General features: G+C 42.8%; 1 protein-coding gene across 1 annotated transcript in view; it reads left to right on the forward strand.

Moving 5' to 3' along the window:
* LOC118010737 (NACHT, LRR and PYD domains-containing protein 12-like) overlaps positions 1-11,560 on the forward strand; it is a 78,742-nt gene extending 67,182 nt beyond the window's left edge. The window contains exons 8-12 of the mRNA XM_035005343.1: positions 1,687-1,749; positions 3,220-3,292; positions 4,246-4,390; positions 10,006-10,141; positions 11,405-11,560. The gene's annotated coding sequence lies outside the window, so the exon portion shown is untranslated. The remainder of the gene's footprint in view (positions 1-1,686; positions 1,750-3,219; positions 3,293-4,245; positions 4,391-10,005; positions 10,142-11,404) is intronic.
* The last annotated feature ends 2,746 nt before the right edge of the window (positions 11,561-14,306 follow it).

Raw genomic sequence — 14,306 nt, forward strand, 5'->3', positions numbered from 1 at the left:
CCCTGGGTCAGGCTCTGTGCTCAGCCGGGAGTCTGCTTGGGGATTCTCTCCCTCTGACCCTCCCCCTGTTCTCCCTCTCTCTCAAATAAATGAATAAATCTTTTAAAAAAAGGAATTACATTCGTATATATACAGCAAGCATGTCTAATACCACTTACTATATGCAGGCACTGTTCTAAGCACTTCGTAAATAATAACTTGTCCAATTCTTTTTTTTAAGATTTTATTTATTTATTTGAGAGAGAGAGAGAAAGAGAGAGAGAGAGAGCACATGAGAGGGGGGAGGGTCAGAGGGAGAAGCAGACTCCCTGCTGAGCAGGGAGCCCGATGCGGGACTTGATCCCAACACTCCAGGACCATGACCCGAGCCGAAGCCAGTTGCCCAAACAACTGAGCCAACCAGGTGCCCAACTTGTCCAATGCTTATAACAATAACAACTCATGAGGTAGGTCTTCCTTCATCTCATTTATTGATGAGAAAAATGAGGCCCAAAGGAATTAAGTAACTTGCTCACAGTCCCTCAGCTGGTAAGTGGCCGAGCCGGGCTTAAAGCCAAGCTGCCTGACTCTGTAGTCCATGTTCTTTGTCGCTATGTTATGCTGCCTCATTAAAACTAGCAAATGAGCAAACAAAGCCCAGCAAACACAAAACACCATGCAGGACAAAAACCAAATAGGAGAGCAGAAGCAAAACAAGCCCTTCATTTGCTTCCTCCGCTTTAAACCAAAGCCAACAGAATTGGACACCTCTGCCATTTTCTTCTGCTTTGTTGTCTGTCTTCTTTGTAAGCTTCTTCGTGCCTGACCCCCATCTTAACACCTCTCTTTTTTAGATATTCCCAACACTGATTTCTTTTCAGCCCTTTCATAAAGCAACCTGGCCTCTTTGCCTTGTCAATTTTGCTCTCTGAAATGTGACCTCTCACTTTTCATTGTTCATTCTCCATCTTTACCTTCAAAAATTCTACTCAAATCCTCCCAGAATCACTGTCACCTGCCAGGTGGAGGTGGATCCCATGAACTTACTTTGTAATGAAGATTTGGGGGAATCACGGCCATCCCTTGCAATGGCCCACATTTCTCTTTCTGTACTTGTATTCATTTAGTTTCTGTGTTGCATAATGCAGTCTTTTATAGTCACATACGTCTTAGTATTAATCCCTGTTTTGTGTGTATTTATCTTGTCTTTCCAGCAAGAGTGTAAGCCAGACGAGCAGGGGCTGTGTTGACTATGTATTCCACCATCTCTTTTTCAGTGCCAAGAAGTCGCATCACATAATCGGCAAAGGCATGGGCTTTGGAGCGCTCTCTCTTGGACCCAAGCCTTGGCTTTGCCACTTACAAACTGTGTGACCAATGACAATTCATATGATCTCTCTAAACCTCTTTCATAAGATTATCATGAGACATAATGCATATAAAATACTTAACCCGGGGCCTATCATCTAGTAAGCCTTAGCATTTGACAACTCTTATTACTATGTCATAGGTACCATTAATCAGCTCTGGCAGCTGTGAAAGTGTTCAATCTCTTGACTCCAAAAAGATGTCTGGTTTTTAGGATTAACTTCACTCAGGCATTGTTAGGAAGTATTGAAAAGGATTGGCTAAAAAACAAACAAACAAAAAACCCAGGACCCTACAATTGTACAATTAGAATGTAATTTTTTTTTTTTTTGGTTCAAGTCAAGCTTGACCTCTCCCAGTTGGAAGGAATTGGAAGATCTAGGACCTCTTTGGGTTGAACAGGTGGGTACATGTGTGTGCAGATGTGTGCATGTTTGTGCCTACACATACATGTGAATTTTTCAAAGCAGAGCCTATGACATGTGTTTGTATAGTGCGTCAACACAAACTGCCTAGGAGTAGGCTTCCCCAAACACTTTAATGTACACAGCAGGTTGAGTCACACTATCAGTTAACATAGGGTTCCTGGTACTAACCCTTTCCAGACTCCCTACTATCGCTAGGTAAGCAATCCTAGGCTACTCAACACAAGCTGACTCATACTTATTGTTAAAACATGACTTGCCAAAGGAGAACTTTCTGCAGGATTCTTCCCTCCAGGACAGGAAACAAAGATTTCCCAAATTTAAGAGGAGAGAACCTCCATGGCCCTACCTACATATACTCCTGTTTCACAGTCTTATTAAAGGCCATTTCTGGCAGTTCTCTGGAGGACTCCCAGTAAGGTGTCCTGAGAGCACATTAAGGACACCAGGTCAACCGTTGAGAGAAATTCCAGTCCTTACACATGGGGATGGAAGGGAGAAAGGAAACTCTCTCACTGTGTAACACCATCACAGGATTCACTTGAGAGTCTATAGTCTGGGACTCCCAGCTTCTTGGTTTGGAGAATTGTAAAATTATGTGCCACTTCTTTTTCCTGTTTTCAAGGCAAGTAGATATTAACCTGGAATAGGAAATATGTTGTTGTTGATGATAATGGTGTTATCCTAGGTTTGTTTTTCAACAAATACACCAGATCATGCACATCCAAATGAGTGCTACCTTTCAAATAGTCACGTTGACATATCATATACTTGAAAAAGTGAATTCACCAAACATAACTACTCTGGGTCCCTAAAGTCACAATATACCATAAGTCATGAGCACATATTCTGGAGCCAGCCGACTTGAGCTGAGGTCTTGGCTCCAGTGCTTATGTGGTCTTCAAAAAAATTCTCTCTGAGCCTCATTTTTAGCAATAAGGGGGTTACCAGGGACTGACGCTTTGACCAATAACAGCCTTATTTGTGAGGAGGATGACTGGCAGCCATTTCCCAACAGGGAACTGATAGAGCAAGATTAAAATGACTGCTCACTAGCTGTGTATAATAAAGGATGGGGAGGGAGAACAGGAGCAAATAGGTACCACCCCGTGAAGAGAACAGAAAACTGCCCAACTACATGTGAAATAGGATGTGGGTTATATAACAGGAATAGTTGAGATCTATTGAGAGAGGGGAGAATGAGTCCTGAGTCTATGTGTTGCTATAAATGAGATTTGAGCAAATTGCTTCATTTCCCAGTGCTTCTGTTTCTTTACCTATAAAATGGGGATAATACTATTACTTATCTCATAAGTCTGTGAAGAAGATTGAGTGAGATACTGCATATAAAGCACTTAGCACAATGCTTGGCCAATAACAAGCTCGTGTGTGTGTGTGTGTGTGTGTGTGTGTAAAATCACCTAAACACGGTCCTTACCCTCTTTAGGAGCTTGCATTCTTAGAGGTATGAAGAGCACCAGGACATGAAGAGTTGTGCTATCCTAAGTGCTGTGCAAAAGGTACTGATTAATGCTGTTAATGTGAGATTACATCATGTGGGAATCAGGAGACAGTCTCTGGAGGAGTTAACAGTTGTGATAAGGCTCACAGGATGAGTAGATTTTTGACAATTCACTTTGGTGTGGTGGTAGATCTGGGAGGAGGGAATAGCCTTGTAGAGGCACAGGGATGGAAAAGTGAGGCATATGTTCAGGGAAGAGAGTATTCAATTTTGTTTGGAGGTCACTTGTAAGACTTTGGCCATCACTGACATTCTTTGGTGATACAAATCTCAGAAAATAGGCAGCAAAGGTAGGTTGGACACCTATTGAAAGCTAGATAAAAATTCTTATGTCTAGGCAAAAAGGTGATGGGGAGTCGTGGACGATTTTTGAGTATGAGAATGACCTGATGATATTAGACTTTAGGAAAACTTAGCTGGCAGGATTGTTCAGGATGGATTGGAGAGGGAGGAAAACTGGAGGCCAGGAGATGGGCTAGGAGGTTACCACCACCATCTAAATGAGAGCTAACAGGGACTGAACTAGAGGATGACAGGATTCATCCTCACCTCTCTCAACTGACCTCAACTATTCCTGTTATATAACCCACATCCTATTTCACATGTAGCTGGGCAGTTTTCTGTTCTCTTCATGGGGCAGTACCTATTTGCTCCTGCTCCCCCTCCCCATCCTTTATTACACACATCTAGTGAGCAGCTATTTTTTTTTAAAGATTTATTTATTTTAGAGGGAGAGAGAACGCACAAGCGGGAGGGGCATAGAGAGAGAGAATCTCAAGCATACCCTGCCCTAAGCGCAGAGCCTGGGATGGGGCTCTATCTCACGACCCTGAGATCACGACCCTGAGATCACAATCTGAGCTGAAACCAAGAGTCGGTCGTTAAACGGACTGCACCACCCAGGCACCCCTAGTGAGCAGTCATTTTATTTATTTATTTATTTTTTACCAGCTCCTTGTTGGGAAATGGCTGCCAGTCATCCTCCTTGCTGATAAAGCTGTCGTTCATCAAAGCCTCAGGAGATGGAAAAGAGAAGATGGGCTGAAGAGAAGTTCTCGGTAGGATCTGGTACTTCTGGAATGGCAGAGTGAGCAAAGTAAGAGTCAAAGAGTACCCCAGTGCAGAGTTAAGGGGGGTGCAACAACAGTGCTTGGGCAGTGGCACAGGTTTGGTGACCAGAGGATGACATGTGTGAAGTCACTGTGAGGCGCAGGTGGGGCATAGCAGTGGAGTTTCCCGGCAGGGAGTCAGAAAAAGCAATGAGGACTCAATAGTGCTGTGATTGCACAAAGAATGTTTGAAACACTTTCTTTGGAACCATTCCAACAGGAATGAATTAAAGTCTTTAGACTCTAAGCACTGACTAGATTATGCCCTTCTATACGTAATTCAGAATTTTAAAAGTCCCTACAAAACCATAAAATATGTAGAAGGATGTCCAATGAATTCTGATTTTCCCATGATGACTACTTCAGGGATTAAAAAATATATGTGAGAAAATTTACTCCCAAATCTGTCTCTCTGTCTCGATCTCATGCTAGTGCCATAAGTAAGAATGGCCTCAGTCTGTCTTTTGGAAAACCCAAGACTGCCATCTGACAAGTTCCCAAGCCGCACAAGGACAGCAGGCTCATTACTTTATAATTATGCCCTGTTTCTTTTTTTTTTTTAAGACTTTATTTATTTATTTGAGAGAGAGAGAGGGAAAGAGTGCACACAAGCAGGGGGGAGCAGCAGGCAGAGGGAGGGAGCAGCAGGCAGAGGGAGGGAGAGATGCAGGCTTCCCACCGAGCAGGAAACCCAGTGTGGGGCTCCGTCCCAGGACCCTGGGCTCAAGACCTGAACTGAAGGCAGACGCTTAACCACCTGAGCCACCCAGGTGCCCCTATGCCCCATTTCTTGGGCACAAAACAGCATTTTCATGAACTTGATCACCTACCTTGTTTAATAAAATTAGTCTGAAATGACCTAGCTATTTCCAAAGACCAAATTCCCTCAAAGGGTAATGATCTGTTCCTACTTAGGACGCTAGGACATTTAAAAAACATTTCTACTGATCTCACACAATACATAAAAATCAAATCTGAATGGGTTAAATTCAGATTCCCAAATCCGTTCATTTAACAAATACTGAGTACCTACTATGTGCAAGGCACTGTCCTAGGCCCTTGGAATAAATAGTAAATGAAATAGACAGAAATCCCTGTCCTCTTGAAACTTACATTCTAGGGGTGCCTGGGTGGCTCAGTCTGTAAAGCGTCTGCTTTCTGCTCAGGTCATGATTCCAGGGTCCTGCGACTGAGCCCCGTGTCGGGGCTCCCTGCTCAGTGGGGAGTCTGCTTCTCCCTCTCCCTCTGCACCCCCAACTTCTGCTCTCGCTTTTTCTCTCTCTCTCAAATAAATAAATAAAATCTTAAAAAAAGAGAGAGAAATTTACATTCTAGCTGGGTGGAAAAGTTAACCACAAGTGAACAGCATAGTATGTTGGAAGGTAATGAGTGCTATGTAATAAGGAAAAGGCAGTAGGGGATTGGGAGGGCTGGAGTGGAGAAATCTGCAGTTTTAAACTGTGTACTCAGGGGCAGCATTGTTGAAAACTAACATTCGAACGAAGACTTGAAGAAGATGTGAGTTGGACCTGCTGATACCTGGATTTAAAGGGTCACAGACAGAGGAAACCACCAGTGTAAACGCCCCCAAAAGTGGGAGCGTTGCCTGGCTTGTTCAAGAGTCAGCAAGAACAGTGTGGTTGGATCAGGGTGAGAGGGAAGGAGTGGTAGGAGATGAGGTAGGTTGGACGGGTGGTGGAAGGGGTGAGGTAGATCATTTTATAGGGTCTTCTGAACAACTCTGAAACAATTTTTAAAGATTTATTTATTTGAGGGGGGAGGGACAGACAGAGGGGGAGAGAGAGACTCTCTAGCACACTCTACCCTGAGTGTGGAGCCCCACCCAGGGCTGGATCCCAGGACCCTGAGATCATGACCTGAGCAGAAACCAAGAGTCAAACACTCAGAGCCACCCAGGTGCCCCATAGGCTACTTTAAAGACTTTGGCTTTTACTGTGAGAGAAACTGAGAACTATTGGACGATCTTGAGCAAAAGTGAGATGGGATCTGACTTGCATGTAAAAGGATCATTCTGGCTACTGTGATGAGAATAGACTGTAAGGGAAAAAGGAAGAAACAGGGAGACCAGTTAGGAAGCCATTGCAGTGAGCCTGGCAATTGATGGTGGCAGCTCAGCCCAGGGTGGTAGCAGTGAAAGTGGGGAAGGTCATCGGAGTCTGGGTCTCTTTTGAACATGGACCCAAAAGAATTTGCTGGCGATCTGATGTGGTACATGAGGGGAGGAGAGGAATCAAGGATGACGCCAAGGCTTTTGGCCTGAGCAACTGGAAGCACAGAGTTGCCATAACTGAAAGGCAGGACAAAATTATAGAAGCATTAAGAGAAAGTATAATATTATATATTAATATATATTATATAATAATATAAAATAACATTTCTATAGTCTGGGATCAGGGAAGGCTTTCTTAAGGAAGACATGAAACTCAGAAGCTACGAAGAAAAAAATTGCTAGATTAACTACAACAAAATGCAAACCTTCTTTATGGTGGAAGATATAAAATGTTTTAAAAAGTTAGGCTGGAAGAAAATATTTATAATATATGTACCAAACTTAATTCCTTTTTTTTTTTTTAAGATTTATTTGACAGAGAGAGACACAGCGAGAGAGGGAACACAAGCAGGGGGAGTGGGAGAGGGAGAAGCAGGCTTCCCGCAGAGCAGGGAGCCCGATGCAGGGCTCGATCCCAGGACACTGGGATCATGACCTGAGCCGAAGGCAGACACTTAACGACTGAGCCACCCAGGCGCCCCAACTTAATTCCTTTTTAATTAATTCTTGATTATCAATCAATCAATTAATCTTTAATTATGGGGTATGAAATTAAGATTCCTAAGGTATAAGGAGCACTTCAATGATACTGAAAGACAGATAATTCAATGGAAATTGTCCTAAGGCCATAAATAGGCAAGTCACAGGGAAGGGAACACCAATTAAGCCAGCAAACCTATGAAAAAAGGCTCAGCCTCACTAGAGAACTACAAATTAAAACAGCAGTGTGATACCACTTCTCACCCACGGTACTAGTAAAAACGAATGGCATACTTTTCATTATTGACAAGGGTGTGGAGAGACAGGCACTCTCATACACGCTTAATGGAGGTGTCAATTTATAAAGGATTTCCGGTGGACAATATTGCAGACTCTACCAAAATTTAAAGCGTTCGTCTCCTTTGATCCAGCAGTTCCATTTCTAGGTACCTAATCTACAGAAATAATCACTCAAGTGGGCGGAGATGTAGGCAAAGGGCCATCCATTTCACCACTGTTAATAGTAGTGAAAAACTGAAGGCGATGCAAGAATTGACCAACAAGAGAATGGTTAAGTGAGTTGTGGTACATCTGTACAGTGAACTACTCCGCAGCCTTCAAACAGATAAGGGAGCTCTGTAGATGGTGTCGCACATGCTGACCCAAAGAGACAATAAAAATGCTTTTGCAAGGGGGAAAACAAACTATCGAATGATATGCATAGTATGATTACCTTTATGATTCAAAAAACCACCACAATGTGCATGTGTCTGTGTGCGTGTGTGTGTGTGTGTGTGAGAGAGAGAGAGAGAGAGAGAGAGAACTCGCAGAAGCTCTGAGAAAAACATGAAACTCCCATTGCTTGTGCGCACGGCATGGAATTACACCCGTGGGTAAGAGAATGGAGGCTTTCTTTTTATTCCCTGCATACTTCTTTGTTCTTTGAAATCTCATTACAATCAAAATGTGTTATTTTTGTAATTTTTAAGTTAACAAAAATGAGAAATAAGTCAGAGGCTGCAGATTTCTGAAAGTTCCCAAAGACTCCTGATGCAGTAGCATGATCGATACGTGACAGTCCCACTGTGTCACTGTGACGGGAGGGACAGCATCTAATGTGCTCTCTGTGGCCTTGGGAAAGACACAACGTTTCTGAGCCTCTGTTTTTTATACAGAGAATGGAGATAATTCCTCCCCTGTTTATTTTAGTCAGTTGCGAAGATAAAATGGAAAAGCGGCTTAAAAATCATAAAGCTGTGTAAAAATATGAAAGATATTTAACAATACTTCATGTGCTAGTTAATGACCCACTTCTTTGTCAATAACATCAAAATTCAATACCAAGAAGAGAAATTAGATGATCTCTTTGAGTTTGTTTTGACAGAATTCTTCCTGTCCCAATTGGGTGCGACGTAAGCAGAAATGTAGGCATTTTACTTAAATGTTCTAGAGAGTTCTGTGTTTGTCTGAGATAGTCTGTGTGCAGATGGGTTTGGCAATAGCCTTAAGTCATTCTCTCCACCCCACCCATTTCAGGGCCAGCTAGCTTGGACAGTAGCGGATTAATTAGAAAGCTTTTATTTAGCCCCTGCTTTGTGCTTAGCATTCCACTGTGAGCAGGTGGCCAGACATCCAAGTTCACCTGGGACTGTTATGATTTACACCGTCTGTCCCATGTAATGCCAATAGCAGCCTATTCACTCTCAAAAGTGTCCTAGGTTTAATGATGAATTATATGCTCACCTATGGGGCATGGAAGGAGACGTAGGAAGCCCCTGACTTACAAACACCCGACTTAGAAACCTCTTTCCCTGTCCCAGCTCTTCACCACTGGAAAAGCCTGTATTACTTTCATGGATCTCTTGGAGACTTAATGGATTCAGAGGTCAAGGCAGGGCCGAAGCTGAGAATAGTTGATGTGGACCTCCAGAGGGCTGCCCTCCAAATTGCCCTCCTTGGCAAAACCTCCTCCCTCAGACCATTTCTCCTTATTGCGTTGCCCAATACTCCTGGTGGAAGATTCATTTGGGGTGGAGGAGGCAAGCATTCTATTTTCAATAGTGTAAACCGGTTGGAGAATGTTCATGGCAATTTTTTTTTCCCTTCCTAACATGGAGCTGATTGTCTGCTTATACAGAAGAAGGGTATTTCTGGGAGGCATAAGGTTAGAAAGGAAAAGGTAGTCTTGGAGCGTGAGTTATTCTGGTGAGTAAGACCCTTCCTTAGGGCAAGCTAGGAACTCAAGGGTCCTGGGGGCCACGAGAGTCGAGGACAGAAAGGAAGGTGGGTGTCAAAAGCATACAGTAGTTATTTGAGGGGGGGGGAATGTTGCTTTGTGCTCAACACATGTCCTAGGAAGGGAAAGGCATGTTCTTTTTCGGCCCCCTGCTACTCATTCTCCTCTTCCCCTGCTCTGTATGGCCCAGGACCCAGAATTCACACCGGTGGTAGACTATGTGCCTCATAAGTCTGGGAATGAGTCTTCCGTTTATAGCATCCTGCTTTGGCAGGAATGTGTGCTCTTAGATTCAATCGAAGGGCTTACCAGTACATTTTGGTATATAGCCTTTCTTAACTTGGGGGCTGCCTTATAAGACTTTGTCTCTGACCTGGAGGGGCTCACAGCTATTGAACTTAGGGGAGACCCAGTTAATAAATAGGAAACTCCTGGAAAACAATCAAGTGCCAACTGTAGTGTATTGGTTCTAAGTACAATGCAAATCTATTCAAAGTGGAGCCCAGAGAGGGGTGGTAAACGTTAAAAAATTAAAAAAAAAAAAAAAGCGCTTTTCACATAAGAGCATGACTGATCTGCCCTGTGAATCTGCTTAGACAGCAAGAAGATAGAGGAGAAAATTCTAAGCAGTGTTGGAATTCACCTGGAGCCAAGGTCTGGCACTAGCCATGAGCATGGACAGGAAAGGCTGTGGAAGGAATCAGGAAGCAGTGGGAAACTGGCCTGGCTAAGGTGAGTGGGGCTCAAACATTTCCTGTAAATTAAAGTTCATAAAACGGGGCGCCTGGCGGGCTCAGTTGGAAGAGCTTGCGACTCTTGATCTCGAGGTTGTGAGTTTGAGCCCTGCCGCCGGGTGACAGGTTACTTCAATCAATGAAAACTTAAAAAAAAAAAAAAAGTTCATAAACCACGTCACTGTAGCTTGCCCATGTTTCGTGTGACTGAACACTGTGAGGCAAGAAATTGCGACAGCATTTTTCGGGTGGGTGAAGTTCAGATGAGGGGAGGGTCAGGTCTTGGAAGGCTGGGAATCCAGATTAAGGACTCGGGTCTTGTTGGAAGGAGTCTGTAGTGGTGTTAACTGAAGATGCTTGGTCAGGGTAGGAACATCGGACCTAGAATCTGGGCTAGAAGCAGCAGATTGGTGAAAGGACAGATCTGAGAGCCATCGCACAGGTGAAAACAGCAGGATTTAGAGATCGCTTCGGAAGAGCCCGAGGAGGCCTTCATGCCTCTCAAATTAAACACGACAGGAACTCTTGTTAGCAAAGGCTTCTCACCAAGGCAACCTGCCATTCCCTCCTAGGGAACCCCCTTTCCAAAGAAATCCCATTACATCTACTCATTAACCTAATTCTGCAAAAGTTGAGACTCATCCAGTGGAAGTCTTAAGGCATTTATTCACCCACCTGGTGGCACAGCGTTCGGTTGGGGGAATGCTATAGGGTTTCTAACCAGGAAGACCAAAGCACGCTATTCGTTATTCGTTCCACTGCCCAAGTGGTGAGAACCGCCATGGCTTCCAAAAAAGTGTGACGTGTCCAGGGTTTGTTCACACAGAAGTGCGTGCTTTTTGCTTCCTAACCCCCGTGTCCTTCCTGTGAACCCTGTCTCCTGAGAAAACCTTAGAGCACCAATTTACTAACCTAATTTGCGAAAGGACGTTAGTGAATCCATGCTGGAAGGCTTCGATGGAAATATTTGAAATTAATTAGCCTTGTCGGCTTTTATTTGTATAGGCTCACTTCCAACTGTATATGCCCCCCCAAGTTTAACTTTTTAATAAGATTGATTTTAAACGCTAAAACTCAGAGAATCTGTGTACAAAGAGCTTGAAGAATTTAAATGCATGAGTTTATTATTAACACAGTAGCAAATATATCAAAGGAAACACACCCCGTGAAAAGTGTTTCACAGAAACACAAATCTGCTCTGAGAAAGGACTGTACCCAGTAAGTAAGCCCGGAGAGTCTGTTTGCTTCGTGATGCCTGCAGATAAGCCTGGCAAAGCTCGCTGTGATTGAAGGAGGCAGTTTGAGACTCAGCCTAGCCCAGGCAAGCACCCGGCCCTCGGCTGCGCTCGACGAACCTTGACACAATGGTGTTCGCATTTTGGAAGGTCTTTCTGATCCTAAGCTGCCTTGCAGGTAAGGAAAGGATCTCCAAACCATCAAAGATGATTGGGGATGGAGTTTTCTTTTAAGCCGAAATCGCCAATTTTTCCATGAATGTTCTCCTCTTGCACTTCAAAGGAATTATGATTACTTTGCTGAATAAAGTAATTTTCAGAGCTCTAGCTTAGCAAATACAGGCCACGTTGTAAATGTAATTTTATGGAGCTTCTGAATTAAAATTTTCTCACAGAAATCACAGGAGTTTTCTTTCTCTCTCTCTCTCTCTTTTTTTAATCTGGAAGGTGAACAGATTAATTTGCTCGGAAGCTGAAGTTTGCACTCAGGATAGTTTTTTTTTTTCCCCCTCTTTTATTTTAGTGATTCTTTTAAGGGAACTCACTGTGATCCACTTGCTTTGTTAGGACAAGCAGAGCCTGGCTGGGAGGGCCTGCTATGCTTTACTCTGTAACATTTCTTTAGGAGTTGCAGTTTTCCAAACCAAAGACCTTATTTTGGAAAATATGTGAGTGATTTATTGTTGTGCACGATATGGGTGTTTTTAGGGATTGGAGCAAAACAAAATCATTTTTAGAATCAAGATCCTGATGTTGGTAAGACCCAGGAGAGATCACTAATTCAGAAAATCCCTTGGCTCGTTTTTTCGAATACCAGATCCATTTGAATCTCTTTTTATGATGTTAACTCTATGGTCGGTACAATAATAATGTTTACAGTCATTCTGATACAGTTAAGCCATTGGTAATATTAGGCAGTCATTGGAAGGAGGGTCACTGAGCATATTTAATGACAGAAGAAAATGTCCAGGATAAAATATTAAGTGAAAAAGCAGATACACACATTTGACTAGAATAAATTGTGAGAAGGTTATATACCAAAGTGCTCATGGTGATTGCCTCTGGGTGATGGGATTATAGATGACTTGTTTTATTCCCCAGCTTTTCCCTATTTTCTGGAGTTTCTATAAAGAATATTATACTATTTTCATAATTAAAAATTGTGACTTTTCAAAATTACATGGTATTCAGTAATAGTTCTCTAAATGTTCGTTTCTCAATGCTTAAACAGACATGTTCTGTGGAGTCACCAGAAGGCAATATTGTATTTATCCTGTGATCTAACTAGGACTTAGAGCTGGAACAAGCCACCTTTCTCAGCTTCTATCCTGGTGGGGAACACGTCACAATCCGCACCCACCCTCCACCTCCAGGAATATTCATTTTAAACTTTAACTCTAGACAGTGCAAGTCTTTGTTCCTTCTTAAAGAGCTTCCAGTCATTAGCTAATTGGGTTGCCCCTGGGCCTTCTGCACTAGCCCCCTAAAATCACACATGTAGTTAATCCCCATTTCCTTATGTGAGGCCTTAGGCAGGCCTACACTAGACACCAGCTTTGGAATAGTTACAAGAATGATATTTAACATAACTAACTAATTTTTACTGATTACAAATGTAGTGTATGGGTGTTGTGGACAGGTCGACTATATGAAAACATATAAATAAAATAAAAATCACCAGCAATCTTACCACTCGGAGATTTGAGTGAATTTTTTACATATATTGTTTTTTCCTTCGCAAGTATGTATACACGTCACATGACAAAATTGGGTTTCTACCTTGTATACAGTTTTCTGTTGTTTAAGGAATTACTTAGATGCCGTCAGGATCTTATTTGATTGTGACTTTTAGAGCGAGGCCCAATCAGAGTGACCCAATAAATACTTCAGAGCCTTTGTTCTTCAATGTTTTGTTGGCACATGCTGTCTACTGTTTATCTACACATCCACAGTCTAGGTGGCCCATAGGAAAAGATGGTAGTGTCAGTCTAGCAGGGAGAATGGAAATATGGTATAATATATTACTGTTTGCTATGCTTACACCCCTATGGAAGTCGGAGAAAGGAAGATTTCAGTAGTCTATACTTGGAATTGGTAGTGTCCCTCAGTTGATCCAAATACGTCTGTGAAACAATGATAATGTTTTTATCAAGGCGTAATTTAATGTGCTACCTGGACTTGTTTCCCATCAGGAAGAATGTCATGTTTTTTGGTGTCAAGCACGGTGCCTGGCACATTGTAGGCTCATAGTAAATGTTTGTTGAAAGAATGAATTAGCGGGGCGCCTGCGGGGCTTAGTCGTTAAGCATCTGCCTTCGGCTCAGGTCATGATCCCGGGGTCCTGGGATCGAGCCCCACATTGAGCTCCCTGCTCAGCGGGAAGCCTGCTTCTCCCTCTCCCACTCCCCCTGCTTGTGTTCCCTCTCTCGCTGTGTCTCTCTCTGTCAAATAAATAAAATCTTTAAAAAAAAAAAAAGAATGAATGAGTTACCTTCTGAAATGCTGCCATTTGGAACAACATGGATGGACCTCGAGGATGTTATGCTAAGTGAAATAAGTCAGACAGAGAAAGACAAATACTGTAGAATATCACTTAGAAGTGGGATCTACAAGAGCCAAACTCACAGAAACAGAGTAGAATGATGGTTACCAGGGGCTGGGGAGGTGTTAGATAAAGGGTACAAATTTCCAGTTAGAAGATGAGCAAGTTCTGAGGATCTAATGTACAGCATGGTGACTCTAGTTAATAATATTGTATATATACTTGAAAGTTGCTAAGAGAGTAGATCTTAAATGCTCTCGCCACAAAAAAGAGATGGTAATTACGTGATGTGATGGAGGTGTTTAGTTCACACTATGGTGGTAATCATTTTGCAATATGTAAGTGTATAAACACATTGTACGCCTTACACTCACGCTTTGTTTTTT

Source organism: Mirounga leonina, unplaced genomic scaffold (assembly GCF_011800145.1).
Source record: "Mirounga leonina isolate KUSES-001 unplaced genomic scaffold, KU_Mleo_1.0 Mir_101664, whole genome shotgun sequence".
Lineage (NCBI taxonomy): Eukaryota > Metazoa > Chordata > Mammalia > Carnivora > Phocidae > Mirounga > Mirounga leonina.